This window comes from Girardinichthys multiradiatus, chromosome 2, assembly GCF_021462225.1.
Source record: "Girardinichthys multiradiatus isolate DD_20200921_A chromosome 2, DD_fGirMul_XY1, whole genome shotgun sequence".
In the NCBI taxonomy this organism is placed as follows: Eukaryota; Metazoa; Chordata; class Actinopteri; order Cyprinodontiformes; family Goodeidae; genus Girardinichthys; species Girardinichthys multiradiatus.
In genome coordinates, this window is record NC_061795.1 from 6271352 (window position 1) to 6277639 (window position 6288).

A 6288-nucleotide genomic window follows, 5' to 3' on the forward strand; every position below is an offset into this window, starting at 1 on the left:
TTCCTTACAGATGTAAATTCAGCAAAACCATTCTGCATGTATGTGTGTATTTATATAGCAGATATGTTGTCTCGAGGCACAATTCAGTTTATATACAGAAATACATGGTTAAGTAACTCATATAAATGAACTGAAATCCCACACATACAATTCAAATTGATCCTGTTTATAAATACAGTCAAGCTCAGTTTAATATTCCAAGATGATTTTCAGAATTATCGTGATGTGACCGCGAAGTTGTATGGAGCGCCAGAAGGGACAAATTAAATAAATGAATTTATCAATAAAAAAATAAATGTGAATGTCTCATGAAAAAAATAAATGTACCATGAAATACAGAAATACACCATGACGTGTCAAATTAAATAATTAAAACATATATAATGAATTGGAATAATTAAATGTCATTTTTAATAAATAAATTCATTTAAAAATACATATAAAATATATATAATTATAGGTATTCTTAGGGGGTTGCCAGTCACTGGCACTGTTATTTTGAGGGATACAGGCTGAAAAGTTTGGGAACCGTTGATCTAGGAGTGACATACAGGTAAACAGACATACTTCTGTATGTTGTAAAATCTATATAATGCTGGCTTTGTTTTTAAAAATGGGAGTCCTCTATAGCAACACTGAAAAAAATATGTTTTGACCAAGTGGTAATTGCAGTATTTTTCCATAGCCTGGAGCCTTTTGTTAAGTTGCACCTTAAAGATTTAGGTGTCATTTTTGACTAAACTTATACCTTTGAAAAACAGATTTGTTCAGTTGTACAGCTAGGCTTTTATCTTTTAGAGCCTTTGAACATGCTTTTATTACATCCCAACTGGATTATTGTAACTCATATTGTAACTCACTTTCATTTTGGTGTTAGTCATGCTTGCCTTGCAAAACTGCAGTTGGTCCAGAATGCTGCATCCCATCTTCTGACATGAACTAAAAGGCATGCACATACACTCACTGGCCACTTTATTAGGGACACCTGTCCAACTGCTCGTTAACGCAAATTTCTAATCAGCCAATCACATGGCAGCAATTCAATGCATTTAGGCATGTAGACATGGTCAAGACGATCTGCTGCAGTTCAAACCGAGCATCAGAATTGGAAGAAAGGTGATTTAAGTGACTTTGAACGTGGCATGGCTGTTAGTGCCAGACGGGCTGGTCTGAGTGTTTCAGAAACTGCTGATCTAATGGGATTTTCACGCACTACCATCTCTAGGGTTTACAGAGAATGGTCCGAAAAAGAGAAAATGTCCAATGAGCAGCAGTTCTGTGGGCGCAAATGCCTTGTTGATGCCAGAGGTCAGAGGAGAATGGCCAGACTGGTTCGAGCTGATAGAAAGGCAACAGTAAATCAAATAACCACTTGTTACAACCAAGGCATGCAGAAGACCATCTCTGAACGCACAACACGTCGAACCTTGAGACGGATGGGCTACAGCAGCAGAAGACCACACCGGGTGCCTCTCCTGTCAGCTAAGAACAGGAAACTGAGGCTACAAATCACACAGGCTCACCAAAATTGGACAATAGAAGATTGGAAAAACTTTGCCTGGTCTGATGAGTCTCGGTTTCTGCTGCGACATTCAGATGGTAGGGTCAGAATGTGGCGTCGACAACATGAAAGCAAGGATCCATCCTGCCTTGTATCAACGGTTCAGGCTGGTGGTGGTGGTGTAATGGTGCGGGGGATATTTTCTTGACACACTTTGGGCCCCTTAGTACCAACTGAGCATCGTGTCAATGCCACAGCCTACCTGAGTATTGTTGCTGACCATGTCCATACCTTTATGACCACAGTGTACCCATCTTCTGATGGTTACTTCCAGCAGGATAACGCGCCATGTCATAAAGCACGGATCATCTCAGACTGGTTTCTTGAACATGACAATGAGTTCACTGTACTCAAATGGCCTCCACAGTCACCAGATCTCAATCCAATAGAGCACCTTTGGAATGTGGCGGAACAGGAGATTCGCATCATGGATGTGCAGCTGACAAATCTGCAGCATTTGTGTGATGCTATCATGTCAATGTGGACCAAACTCTCTGAGGAATGTTTCCAGTACCTTCTGGAAACAGGAGATCAAGAAACGTTAGTCTGTAAGCTCTGGAGAATTGCAGTAATTTGATCAAGCTGCTGACTTGTAAAATTTTGTTGTTTGCTTAAGGATCGGAGTACGGCTTCATGTGTATTGAGTTGTGTGGTCTGTTCGGCGATTGTGTTCCGGAGAGCTTCTGATGGGTCTGATCTTACTGGTGTCTTGCAGAGAGCTGAGTCAGAGAGGGGAGCTGGTTCCAGGGGTGAGGCTTGTGCAGAGAGCTACGTTCCAACTGTAGTTTGATAGAGAGCATTGGAGGGCAGAAAGGTCAGTTTGGTGGTTCTGAGGATAACTGACACAAAGACGTCATCCAGGTGATCCTTAGAAAGACCAGTCCAGGGGAGATCTTGGATGGGAACTTGGAAGGGAACCTTGGAAAAGGTAGATAGAGAAGGTTAGCTTTAGCCTAGCAATTAAACTCTAGGAAACTTGCTTGAGGTATTCTAAAGGGCTAGAGGTACCTCTTGGATTGATACTCAGGCGAAGAATGATGAGCAGCCACCTTCTCTTAAACTCCAGCAATCGTGGTTGATTAGAAGCAGAGAGAGAAACTGCAGCTAAGACGGAAAACAGAACACCTAAAAAAGAAACAAAAAAAACACACAAAGCACCTCCAGATTCCTGACACTATTTCAGCATCAGACAGGTTGAGGGATAAACAGAGACTTTAAATATGTCTTTGCAAAGATGTGTAATATGGGACTCAAAGGAGAAGTGGGAATCGAACCAGACACCAAGGTTGTTGAAAACAGAGGAGAATGGGATGTCTTGTCCACAAAAAAATATGGCTGTGACGGGGGATGGGTTTTGATTTCTCCACAACTTTTACTTGTCAGAGCTGTTTCAGTAGAATGTGCAGGCCTAAACCAGGCCTGAAACTTTTCAAACAGTTGATTTGATTTGAGATAGTTGTGCAGCAACAGCTTTCTCTTGAACCTTTGAATGGAAAGATAAGTTTGCAATGGGTCTATACTTTTATGAGGATTTCTTTGGTCGAGAGTTTTTTTATTATGGCTTTAGTATGTTAGTTTTCAGTGGGGATGTAACACCATAAGACTGGAGGTCCAGATTGATTATGTAGGTGATCAGGGGAGCAATAATAGGAATGAGTGCCCTAAATTGGAAATGTAAGCTCTTGATTTTTGTCACCTATATTCTGCCATACTCTTTTACCAACTACCTTGTGTTGAAGGATAGCTCCAAGGCCCTCTCCTGAAGCTCTACTGTTTCTAGTGCTGAAGTCACCAAAGAACCAAAACAAGACCAGAAAACAAAAAAACAACCTGAACATAATGAGCGAACAGGGTCTTACATGGAACAGGATAAATAAAAAGGAGGAAAGAGTTCAGGCGAAAGACCTGGAGGCCGTCCCCAGCAGACTCAGAGTTCAGGCGGTCGGCAAAAACGGAGCAGGCGATCTGACCTGAAGGCCGTCGACGCAGGAGCTGGTTATCCGGAGGCCGGCGATGCAGGAACTGGCGGTCTGGAGGCCGGCGACGAAGGAGCAGATGACCTGAAGGCCGGCGACACAGGAGTTCGAGATCTGGAGGCTGGCGACACAGGCGGGACTAGGAGAACCCGCAACAGACCTTAGCAGATGGCTGGTCCAAACGTGAAGGACCCCGGAGCCAATCCAGAGCCAAGGTGACTCGGACCCACGGTGGAGCTCAGAGGCATGGTGCGGAAACCGCTGGAATCAAGGCGAGAGGTGCAGAGACCACTGGGACCTACAATGAGGCGCTGAAGACCGGTGGCACAGTCCAACAGACGAGCGACGGGGCAGCCAAGGCACAGCTGATGGAAGCTGTGCATCCTCGCACACCTCACAGACGTGCACACGATCAGACAGTGGAGGCAGCTCAGCCTCGAGTTCCTCCACAACAGGAACAGGACCAGGCAGTGGTTCCTCCGTGAACCGCTCAGGAACCAGACCAGGCGGTGGAGGCAGCTCGTCTTCGGACCTTCCCAGAAAAAGACCGGGAACAGAAGCAGGAAGCGAAGTGTGAGGGCGGCTCGGCTTGGGACCCCTCGAGAACAGGACCAGAAATTCAATTCAATTCAAAAATATTTTATTAATCCCAAAGGGAAATTAAATGTTGTTGTAGCTCATTATGAGGGTTTCCTCAAAGAGCCGTTGCAGATGCTGATGACTGTGGGCAGGAAGGATCTCCTGTAGCGCTCCGTCTTACAGCAGATCTGAAGAAGCCTCTGGCTGAAGACGCTCTTTTGTTGTAGGACAGTCTCATGAAGAGGATGCTCAGGGTTCTCCATAATGTTCTTCATTTTATGAAGAATCTGTCTTTCCACAATGATCTCCAGAGGTTCCAGAGGAGTCCCCAGAACAGAACCAGCCTTTTTTATCAGCTTGTTGAGCTTTTTTAAGTCCCTGGCTCTGATGCTGCTTCCCCAGCAGATGATGGCAGAAGAGAACAAACTTTCCACAACAGACTTATAGAAGATATGCAGCATCTTGCTGCAAACACCAAAGGACCTAAGCTTCCTCAAGAAGTACAGTCTCCTCTGTCCCTTCTTGTAGATGGCTTCACAGTTGCATCTCCACTCTAGTCTGTTGTCCAGGTGAACACCGAGGTATTTATACTCCTCCACCACCTCCACTTCTTCCCCCATGATGGAAATAGTTTTTGACTTATTCCTGTTTCTCTTAAAATCTACAATCATCTCCTTTGTTTTAGTCACGTTCAAAATGAGATGATTGTTTCTACACCATGCCACAAAGCAATCCACCACCTTCCTGTACTCAGCTTCTTGTCCATCTCTGATCCACCCCACGACTGCAGAATTATCCGAGTATTTCTGCAGATGACAGGAGTCTGACTTGTACTGGAAGTCTGAGGTGTACAGAGTGAAAAGGAATGGTGAGAGTACAGTCCCCTGTGGTGCTCCTGTGCTACTGACTACCTGGTTAGACTCACAACCCTTCAGTCTCACAAACTGTGGTCTGTTTGTCAGATAGTCTTTGATCCAGGAGATTGTTGAGGCCTCCACCTGAGTCTTCTGGAGTTTCTGACAAAGCAAATATGATTGGATTGTATTAAATGCACTGGAGAAATCAAAGAACATGATCCTCACAGTGCTGCTGGCTTTGTCCGGATGACAGTGAGTTTGTTGAAGCAGGTGTATGATGGCATCTTCAACTCCAACTCCACAGCGATAAGCAAACTGAAGGGGGTCCTGATGGTTTACCTTTTGCTTACTCAGGTGGGCCAACAGGAGTCTCTCTAGGACCATCATGATGTGGGATGTCAGGGCAACAGGTCTATAGTCATTGAGGACTGATGGGTGAGTTTTCTTTGGTACCGGAACAAGACAGGAGGTCTTCCACAACACCGGAACCTTCTTCTGGGCCACGCTAAGATTGAAGAGGTGCTGCAGAATCCCACAGAGCTGCTCTGCACAGGCCTTCAGTATTCTAGGGCTGACACCATCTGGACCTGCAGCCTTATTCCGATTCAGTCTCTCCAGTTGCATCTTCACTTGACTTCTTGAGACACACAGGTGGAAGGGGGAAGCAAAGGAAGCATCAGCATCTTCTGATATGGTTGAAGGCAAACATGTAGAAGCAGAAGGGTCTAGGGCTGAGGTGGAAGATAAAAAATGTGAGGTGTTACTGGACAGCTGTGGGTCCTGTGGATCAAAGGAGGGTGGAATGTCTGTTTGGCTGTGAGCAGGAGAGAAGGATGCTGAGCTTGTTTCTAAACTGAACCTATTGAAGAATGTGTTCAGTTCATTGGCTCTGTCCAGACCTCCATTGGTCAAATCATCCTTCTGCTTGAAGCCTGTGATCTTCTTCATTCCTGTCCACACATGTTTGATATTGTTTTGCTGGAGCTTGCTCTCCAGCTTCTTCTTGTACACCTCCTTGCTGTCTCTTATCTTGACTTTAAGTTGCTTCTGTATACTCCTCAATAATTCTCTGTCTCCCTCTCTGAAGGCTCTTTTTTTCTTGTTAAGCAGGTCCTTCAGGTCACTGGTGATCCAAGGTTTGTTATTGGGGAAGCATCTCACGGTTCTGGTGGGGATGATGTTATCCACACAGAAGTTTATATAGTCAGTTACACACTCAGTCATGGCATTGATGTCCTCTCCATGTGGCTGGCACATTGCGTCCCAGTCTGTAGCCTCAAAGCAACCTTGCAGAGCTTCTTCAGCTTCCTGTGAC